We start from the raw sequence: 10,649 nt of genomic DNA, 5'->3' as shown, positions 1-10,649 counted from the left end.
ATTAGTTATCGTATTTCCCGGCAATGAAGACACACCACCATTTGAGTTGCTAAGTTTTGAAAAAAGGCTGGCGGGACAGGATCGAGGGTTTGGTTTGGTCCAGGGGTCGGCAGCCTTTTTTGTATAGGGGCCAGGACCCTCCAGGACTAGCTGCAGTTCCCAGGTCGCCTGCGGGTCTAGCTGCAGTTCCGCTGTACGGTCCCGGCGGCCGCTCGCAGCCGCCTGAGCTACTGAGTGAGATTTTAAATGTGAATATCTCATGACGACACATTTGTGGGTTAGTGGTATATTGCATCAATCCACTCAATTTAAAATAATTCTACATCAAAATTCATATACAAGGATAACATGTTTTATTTCTGTCATTCATGGTAAGATTTACATAATTTACATCGTTTTATGTGTGAGATATACAGGGTTGTAGTGTTTCGCATATGCGTTAACCAATGAAAGTGATGTAAAATTCAACGTATTTCAAACAATGATACCCCCACCCCTGCTTACCCCAAAGGACAATATGTCCAATATATATATACAATAATAAACAAATCGTCATTTGCATTATTTTGTGAGGCTAACAAATCACAATTTGCTGCTTTGAAAGCTTTGGTGCAGATGGGAGGTTCTCATTCTTCCTATGGAGTATCCTGCATTGGAAAGACAGACATTTCGGTGGGTTAGGGATGTCAAAGAGCATTGGATCTGCATTCCAATTTAGCCTGTTCTTGGTCTGCTTGTTGGAAAACTGGTCAAGTTCGAAGTGTTCAGAACAAAGACGGCAGTTCTTTGACAAGTACTCCATAGTTCGGTGTATGAGATCTTGTATTATGGACCCACTGTCGACATCTGAAATTACAGTAAAATATCATATAGAATTAATTTATAAGAACAAATTTGATTATAATTACATACCTGCAGAATGGATGATATGTCACTTAAATGCAATTGTTTTCAGGGGTGGGGAGAGACCAGTATATTGAAGATGCATTTTCCCTCTAATAGGTCAATTTATCTTAAATGTAGAAGAGCTTACACTAGCAGGTAAACCTTACAACAAGAACAAAACCAAAAATGTACAGCAGTGTAAAAATTGATACCTTTATTATTGTTTAAGAAGGAACTGCAGATGCTGGAAAATCGAAGGTAGACAAAAATGCTGGAGAAATCCTCCAGCATTTTTGTCTACCTTTATTATTGTGGTAAGTCTAGATCTATGAAAGAAGACATTCTAATAACTTGCTCATGTACCAAAAAATGATGTCATATAATATAATACATTGTTGGGATCATAAGAATAGAATTGTATATGTTACAGTCATCGTACATTGGGAAGGAAATTAAGGCTTTAATGTGTGCTCCTCGTGGCTTGTCGTTGTCCCCTATAACACCATCTATCTTATCTATCTATATTACTAAAAGTCTGTTCTTGACCGGTTTTGGCCCTCTGTGCTGTGATTTCCGAGAGTACGCCGCCACCTACGGCCGTCATTTTTGGCCACCTCGCTCGGAGCCCCCCTCCGCCGCATGTGTGCCGAGGATTTTTCCGTCGATGAAAATTGACAGAGATATTAATGTTTTTACAAAATTCCCCATTCTCTCTGCTGCCCCTGCTGGAGGGAGGGGGAGGGACTATAAAACCAGGAAGTGGTGTACCTCAATCAGTCTCTGCAAGTGGTGTGCCTCAATCAGTCTCTGCAAGTGGTGTGCCTCAATCAGAGCTCTGAATAACACTGACAAATGTCTACAGCACTGTGAGTACCCTTAATTTGGTTTGAAAATGAAAATATGGTTAGAGGTAAAAAAGCACTGCCTGCAAATGGTTGTTTGGGTTTGGGTTGAAGTAAAAAGGCACTCTCTCTCCCCGCCCCCTCCCTCTCCTCCTCTCCCCCCCCTCTCCTCCTCTCCTCCCTCTCCTCCTCTCCCCCCCCCTCTCCTCCTCTCCCCCCTTCCTCTTCTCCCCCCTCTCCTCTCCCCCCCTTCCTCTTCTCCCCCCTCCCCTCTCCCCCCCTCCCCTCTTTTTCTCCCCCTCCTCCCTCCCCTAAACCCCCCTCCCCTCCACACACCCCTACCCCCTTCCCTCCAACATCCCTCCGCCTCCCTGCTCCCCACCTCTCCCCCGCCCCTCATCTCACCCCCCTCTCAGCACTCCCTCTCTCCTTCCCCCCCTCCCCCCTCTCTCTCTCTCTCTCCCCTCCTCCCCTCCATTAGCGTGAGTGCGGGGGGGTGGGGGGGTAGTTAGTGTGTGACGCTGCATGCCACCTCCCCCCCCACAACCGCACGTTGGGGGAACAGACCCAACGGGTCTGCACTTGGTCTAGCATATTACTAAAAGTCTGTTCTTGACCGGTTTTGGCCATCTGTGCTGCGATTTCCGAGAGAACGCCGCCACTTACGGCCGTCATTTTTGGCCACCTCGCTCAGAGCCCCCCTCCGCCGCATGTGTGCAAGGATTTTTCCCGTCGATGAAAAATGACAGAGATATTAATGTTTTTACAAAATTCCCCATTCTCTCTGCTGCCCCTGCTGGAGGGAGGGGGAGGGACTATAAAACCAGGAAGTGGTGTGCCTCAATCAGTCTCTCATCAAGATGGAGCTCTGTCAATTAGTCTCTGTCACTCTGAGCTCTGAATGACACTGAACAAATTAAGTACCCTTAATGTGGTTTGAAAATGAAAATATGGTTAGTTTGAAATAAAAAAGCACTGCCTGCAAATGGTTGTTTGGGGGGTTTGGGTTGAAGTAAAAAGCACTCTCTTTCTCTCTCCCCTCCTCACTCTCTCCACTTCTCTCTCTCCCCCCGTCTCTCTCTCTCTATCCCCATCCCCCCCCTCTCCCCCCCCCTCGCCTCTCCTTTCCCCCATCGCCTCTCCTCTCCCCCTCCTCTCCTCTGCCCCCCTCTCCTCTCCCGCTCTCCCCCCCCAGCCTCTCCTCTCCCCCCCCTCTCCTCTCCCCCCCTCCCCCCTCTCTCCTCCCCCCTCCTCTCTCCCCCCTCCCTCTCTCTCTCTCCCCTCTTTTCTCCCCCTCCTCCCCTCCCCCAAACCCCCCTCCCCTCCACACACCCCTACCCCCTTCCCTCCACCCTCCCTCCCCCTTCCTGCTCCCCACCTCTCAGCACACCCTCTCTCTCCTCCCCCCCCTCCCCCCTCTCTCGCTCCCCTCCTCCCCTAAATCCCCTCCCCTCCACACCCCCTCCCCTCTTCCCTCCACCCTTCCTCCCCCTCCATGCTCCCCACCTCACCCCCCTCTCAGCACCCCCTCTCTCTCCCCCTCACACTCACCCTCTCTCTCTCCTCCCCCACCTTTCCCCCGTCACCCACCCTCCCTCTTCTCCTCCTCTCCACCCTCCTCTCCCTCTTGCCCCTCTCTCTGTGTTTCTGTCTCTCTCTCTGTCTCTGCCCCTTCTCTCTCTCTGCCCTCTCTCGCTACCCCCCCCCCCCCCCCCCCCCCCTCCTCTCTAGATGTGACTGCAAGTTGGGGGCTATGCGTCAGTAGATAGTGTGGTTATGGGGTAAAAGGAGCAAATTAATAATATTAATATAATATCAAGGGGGGTAATTAGCGTGAGTGTGGGCGGGGGCGGGGGATAGTTAGTGTGTGTGACGCTGCATGCCGCCTCCCCCCCCCCCCCCACAACCTCACGTTGGGGGAACAGACCCAACGGGTCTGCACTTGGTCTGGTATATTACTAAAAGTAAGATCTTGACCGCTTTTGGCTCGCTGTGCTGTGATTTCCGAGAGAACGCCGCCACCTACGGCTGTCATTTTTGGCCACCTCACAGAGCCCCCCTCCGCCTGCTTGAAAATATGGTTAGTTTGAAATAAAAAAGCACTGCCTGCAAATGGTTGTTTGGGGGGTTTGGGTTGAAGTAAAAAGGCACTCTCTTTCTCTCTCCCCTCCTCACTCTCCCCACTTCTCTCTCTCCCTATCCCTCTCTCTCCCCCCCTGTCTCTCTCTCTCTCTCTCTCTCTCTCTCTCCCCTCCTCTCTCTCCCCATCCCCCCCTCTCCTCCTTCTCCCCCCACTCGCCTCTCCTCCCCCCCCCCCATCGCCTCTCCTCTCCCCCCTCATCTCCTCTGCCCCCCTCTCCTCTCCCCCCATCTCCTCTCTCCTCCTCTCTCCCCCCTCCCTCTCTCTCTCTCCCCTCTTTTTCTCCCCCTCCTACCCTCCATCCCCTCCCCCACCATCCCTCCCCTAAACCCCCCTCCCCTCCCCTCCACACACCCCTACCCCCTTCCCTCCACCCTCCCTGCTCCCCACCTCTCCCCCTCCCCTCACAGCACACCCTCTCTCTCCCCCTCTCCCCCCTCTCTCTCTCTCCCCTCCTCCCCTCCCCCACCCTCCCTCCCTCCCCTAAATCCCCTCCCCTCCATACCCCCTACCCTCCTGCCTCCACCCTTCCTCCCCCTCCATGCTCCCCACCTCACCCCCTCTCAGCATCCCCTCTCTCTCCCCCTCACTCTCACCCTCTCTCCCTCCTCCCCCACCTTTCCCCCGTCACCCACCCTTCCTCTTCTCCTCCTCTCCACCCTCCTCTCCCTCTTGCCCCTCTCTCTGTGTTTCTGTCTCTCTCTCTGTCTCTGCCCCTTCTCTCTCTGCCCTCTCACGCTACCCCCGCCCCCCCCCCCCCCCTCCTCTCTAGATGTGACTGCAAGTTGGGGGCTATTCGTCAGTAGATAGTGTGGTTATGGGGCAAAAGGAGCAAATTAATAATATTAATATAATATCAAGGGGGGTAATTAGCGTGAGTGTGGGCGGGGGATAGTTAGTGTGTGTGACGCTGCATGCCGCCTCCCCCCCCCCCCCCCCACAACCTCACGTTGGGGGAACAGACCCAACGGGTCTGCACTTGGTCTGGTATATTACTAAAAGTAAGATCTTGACCGCTTTTGGCTCGCTGTGCTGTGATTTCCGAGAGAACGCCGCCACCTACAGCCGTCATTTTTGGCCACCTCACAGAGCCCCCTTCCGCCTGCTTGGACGGGAAGATTTTTCCCATCGATGAAATATCAGAGCGATATTAATGTTTTTTAAAAACTCGCCATTCTCTCTGCTGCCCCCGCTGGCGGCAGGGGGGGGGGGGGACTATAAAACCCAAAAGTGTCGTGCCTCACTCAGTCTCTGCCAGACCCAGGAAGCTAGACGGTCACGGCACTCTGAGCTGCGAATAACACTGAACGCACGTCGGCTCCATGGTGAGTCCCCGGGATGTGGCTTTCAGCAAATGTGTTTTATGGGCTTGTTAAGTGTTTTTGCACTAATTGGCTTTTTAAAGTGCTTTCAGCAAAACGAATGTCTTTTGTTTGCTTGCTAAGTGTTTTTGCCCTAATTGGCTTTTTAAAGTGCTTTCAGCAAAACGAATGTCTTTTGTTGGCTTGCTAAGTGTTTTTGCCCAATTGGCTTGGCTTTTAAAGGGCTTGCTTGCAACAGTTTTCGGATGGATAAAGTGTGAATAAACATTTTATTAGATCAGCACTGTGTTTAATTTCAAAATTGGCGTTCATTCTGTGATTTTCGCTAAGTTGCAAGATGGCGCCGATGATGTCATTTCCGGTTACCGGCATGCTGGCGCTGAGTGCGTCATTTCCGGTTTTGTGGCAAGAAGCAAGAGGGTGACATCAAGATGGCGCAGAGTGCAGGTGCCGTTGAATAATTCAAGAGAGCTGACTGCTCTGTCTTCGGTGAATGTGTTTCTTGGATGTTATTTAAAGCACGTTTTTGCTTCAGCAGGAGCCTCGATAGGAGGCTTTAAACGTTTGTTTTACACACTGTATATTCACCACGTTCTGAAGTTACTTGGCATTTTAGTATTGTGTGTGTGTGTGTGTGTGTGTGTGTGATTTGTTTGTTGTTTTGTTGACGAATACTGAGATCAACGATCCTCGACAATCATGGGATCACTTCAAGAATTCAATGTCTGAAGATTACCTTGAAGGAGAACGGAGAACAATGAATGATCCTAATTCTCTTGATTGAAGAGAAGCATCATGATCAGGCTCTGTTGTATATTCAAGACAAGCTTGAGAATTACAACTAAACAATGGAATTCTTTAATTTGCCACAACCAATAAATGGAAGGATGCACCTTGATGGTGACAATCCTGAATTGCTGCAGGAATTGCAATATGATAGAAATGAACAACAGCAGTTTGTTGAGGAGAATGAGCCTCTGCTGAATGATGAGCAGAGAGCAGTGTATGACCAGGTGTGCAACACCTTGAAATGGAATCTCCCTTCAATATTTTTCATTGATGCACCAGGAGCAACAGGAAAAATATTTATCACCAATTTGATCCTCTCCAAAGTTAGAGGTCAAGGTGATGTGGCTATTGCTGTAGCATCCTCTCGGATAGCAGCTACATTAATGCCTGGTGGAAGAACTGCACATTCTCGATCCAAGATACCCATCCAAGTGGCCGAGGATACATTCTGCAACATCGAGAAGAACTCTAAGATGGCACATTTCATGAGGCTAGTGAAAGTCATTGTTTGGGATCATTGTCCAATGATTAGGCGAGAAAGCTTTGAAGCGGTGGACAGAAGTCTTCAAGAAGTCTGCAGCAACGCTAAGCCTTTTGGCGGCATTCTTATCGTTTGTTGTGGCGAATTTCGACAACTACTTGCTGTGGTGAAAAGGGGAAATGATGCTGATGTTGAAAATGCCTGCTTCAAGAAATCCTACTTGTGGAGACTTTTCACCAAGTTTCAATTGCACACAAATATGCGATTGACAGAGGGAGAAGGCGACTATTCTCAATTTTATAAACATAGAAAATAGGTGCAGGAGTAGGCTATTCGGCCCTTCGAGCCTGCACCGCCATTCAATATGATCATGGCTGATCATCCAACTCAGTATCCTGTACCTGCCTTCTCTCCATACCCCCTGATCCCTTTAGCCACAAGGGCCACATCTAACTCCCTCTTACATATAGCCAATGAACTGGCCTCAACTACCTTCTGTGGCAGTGAATTCCACAGATTCACCACTCTCTGTGTGAAAAATGTTTTTCTCATTTCGGTCCTAAAAGACTTCCCCCTTATCCTTAAACTGTGCCCTTATCCTTAAACTGTGAGGATTTTTGTTGAAAGTTGGAGAAGATAAGATTTTAAATGGTGTGGTAAATTGGATTAGTAAGTATGCAGATGATACTAAGATAGGTGGGGTTGTGGATAATGAAGTAGATTTTCAAAGTCTACAGAGAGATTTATGCCAGTTGGAAGAGTGGTGTGAAAGATGGCAGATGGAGTTTAATGCTGATAAGTGTGAGGTGCTACATCTTGGCAGGACAGATCAAAATAGGACGTACATGGTAAATGGTAGGGAATTGAAGAATGCAGGTGAACAGAGGGATCTGGGAATAACTGTGCACAGTTCCCTGAAAGTGGAATCTCATGTAGATAGGGTGGTAAAGAAAGCTTTTGGTGTGCTGGCCTTTATAAATCAGAGCATTGAGTATAGAAGTTGGGATGTAATGTTAAAATTGTACAAGGCATTGGTGAGGCCAATTCTGGAGTATGGGGTACAATTTTGGTCACCTAATTATAGGAAGGATGTCAACAAAATAGAGAGAGTACAGAGGAGATTTACTAGAATGTTGCCTGGGTTTCAGCAACTGAGTTACAGAGAAAGGTTGAACAAGTTAGGGCTTTATTCTTTGGAGCGCAGAAGGTTAAGGGGGGACTTGATAGAGGTCTTTAAAATGATGAGAGGGATAGACAGAGTTGACGTGGATAAGCTTTTCCCACTGAGAGTAGGGAAGATTCAAACAAGGGGACATGACTTGAGAATTAAGGGACAGACGTTTAGGGGTAACATGAGGGGGAACTTCTTTACTCAGAGAGTGGTGGCTGTGTGGAATGAGCTTCCAGGGAAGGTGGTGGAGGCAGGTTCGTTTTTATCATTTAAAAATAAATTGGATAGTTATATGGACGGGAAAGGAATGGAGGGTTATGGTCTGAGCGCAGGTATATGGGACTAGGGGAGAATACATGTTCGGCACGGACTAGAAGGGTCGAGATGGCCTGTTTCCGTGCTGTAATTGTTATATGGTTAATGAAGACGATGAAATTGAAATCCCACAAGACATGCTTCTATCAGCAGAAACACTGGAGGATTGTATTGATTTCATCTATCCCACATTTGACAATCCTGCAGAATTATTCTCCACAATTGTATCTTGGTTCCTCACAATACCATGAGAAGCATCAATTCTGCATGCAGCAGACGCTTCCATGGAATCGTTAAGGAGTACTTTTCTTTCACTGCTGTCACTGGCGGAACTCATGATACTCATTTCTCACCAGAATTCCTGGATTCAATCGAGCTCTGGATCACCACCACACAAATTGGAGTTTAAAAAAGGATCTCCAATCATATTAATGAGAAACTTGGAACCGCCAAAGCTATGCAATGGATGATTGTGGAAGAGCTACACAATAATCTGATCGTTGCAAGAATCAACATGGGAGCCTTCAAATATGACATTGTTCTCATTCCTAGTATAGCACTCATTTTGACAGAAGGTGAAGACATTCCCCTTCAGCAGACCCAATTCCCCATTCAATCAAGTTTTGCTATGACGATCCATAAAGCACAAGGCCAAACAATGCAGAAGGTGTTGATCTACCTCGACAAACCGGTATTTCAGCATGGACAACTATATGTGGCTCTTAGCCGAGGAAAGATGAAGGGAAATGTCAACATCTTCCTGAAGGATGGAACATCGACCAAGAAAACATAGAAACATAGAAAACAGGTGCAGAAGTACGCCACTCGGCCCTTCGAGCCTGCACCGCCATTCAATATGATCATGGCTGATCATCCAACTCAGTAACCTGTATCTGCCTTCTCTCCATACCCCCTGATCCCTTTAGCCGCAAGGGCCACATCTAACTCCCTCTTAAATATAGCCAATGAACTGGCCTCAACTACCTTCTGTGGCAGAGAATTCCACAGATTCACCACTCTCTGTGTGAAAAATGTTTTTCTCATCTCGGACACCCTTATCCTTAAACGGACCCTTGTTCTGGACTTCCCCAACATCGGTAATAATCTTCCTTCATTAAAAGCATGCTTCGTTGAATGATGACTTCTGAGATAAATTCTCAGATTTTCTTTCTTAAAATTTGACCGCTGAATTTCTCTATATTAAAATTGTCTCTTTTTATCAACAGGAAATAGTCATCAAGAGGCAGTGAGCAAAAGGACACAACAAGACACACAACAAGAAAGCACTTAATAATTCTTATCTTTAACATTTAAATTGTTCATATATTTTAAGTCATTCACATTTTAAACTTTACTAAATCCTTTTTGCACTTTTGATGCCTGTGTGTTCTTCATCGTGGGAACCTAATAGGCAGAAATGGCTGCACTGTGGGAGAGCCACTAAGAGTGCATGGGGGAGGTTGTGGGGAGATGCACTGAATGTGTGGGGGGGAGGGGAATGGCAAGGAGCAGAGTGGGGGGGGGGGGTGAAGGCAGGAGGGGTGACTGAGTGAACTGCCAACGCACCAGGCATGAGTGACTGCACTGCCAGCCCACGTGTCGTGAGTAAGTGAACTGCCAGCCCACCAGCCGTGAGTAAGTGAACTGCCAGCCCACCAGCCGTAAGTGACTGAACTGCCAGCCCAATAATCCATTCAGTCCACCCTCTCCCCCTTCTCTCACAGTCTGTCACCTGTTTTGGGCAGAATTTCTGGCAGTTTCTCAGCTGCCAGCTTGCCAGGTCCAAGTGAATGTACTGCCAGGCCTCAGTGACTGAGCTGGCAGCCCAAGAATTCATTCGGCCCAAAAACTCCCTACTAGCCCTCTGGAAACCAGTACATTTGGCCCACAACACCCATGCAAGCGCAACAGAAAGCCCCCTCCCCACTGGCCAGCAATATTGGAATTGGTGGAGAGGTGGAATATTGCGTTGGGTGACCAGCCCTCCCATGTGATGCTGGGACCCAACGGGTCCCACTTAGCCTAGTTTATCATATATTTTAAACACCATTTCCATGCGGCGTAAACATAAGCCGATTCGGGACCTCCACGGCCTGGAGGTCCTGAATCGGGCGCTTCCCACCAGAGACCTGGGCTTCACAATGTTATAGGCCGCGGGCCAGCGATCAGAGCTCTTCTCCGGCAAGGAATCCCAGACTCCGCGAGGGAAAGTCCACACTGCGCCCGCGGCTAGAAGCTCTGCAGACCGCGGCTTCAGAATGTTATAATCCGCGGGCCAGCGATCGGTGCAATTCTTCTGGCGACCCCCGGCTCCGCGATCTGAGCTAAAGGAAGAGATCGGGCAGGCTACACCATAGAAAGTAATAATTTTTTTCTTACCGTTCGACCTTAGTGGGGAACCTGAAGAAAGACAGGTCGGGTCGCTTACATTGGCGATTCGAGAACTATATAGCAGAACAGCACGCTACGCTTGTAGATGTGGACGCCATGACAGAAGCCGATTTACAACAACAAAAAACCCTCATATATTTGATTCCCAAAATGGAGCGAAAAAATGACCCATGACCCATGACCCATGACCAACTACAGCTATTTTGCCCCAGTGGTCTATCTCGCTCCTCTAGTATCTTTGAGACTAGACTGTACGTAGCGACATGTGACGTCACGCGCTCGGCTCCCGAAGACCCAATCAGCTGTGACGCCG

The 10,649-nt window shown here is 48.6% G+C and overlaps 1 long non-coding RNA gene across 1 annotated transcript; it reads right to left on the bottom strand.

Moving 5' to 3' along the window:
• Nucleotides 1-336: 336 nt before the first annotated feature.
• On the bottom strand, nucleotides 337-10,593 carry LOC116966051. Its single transcript, XR_004409886.1, has 2 exons — nucleotides 10,325-10,593; nucleotides 337-846 (listed from the first exon to the last, which is right to left on the bottom strand). It is a non-coding gene; the product is annotated as an uncharacterized LOC116966051 (long non-coding RNA).
• Between the last annotated feature and the right edge of the window lie 56 nt (nucleotides 10,594-10,649).

The sequence above is a fragment of the Amblyraja radiata genome, chromosome 2 (genome assembly GCF_010909765.2).
Source record: "Amblyraja radiata isolate CabotCenter1 chromosome 2, sAmbRad1.1.pri, whole genome shotgun sequence".
Lineage (NCBI taxonomy): Eukaryota > Metazoa > Chordata > Chondrichthyes > Rajiformes > Rajidae > Amblyraja > Amblyraja radiata.
This window is presented reverse-complemented; position numbering and strand designations above follow the sequence as displayed.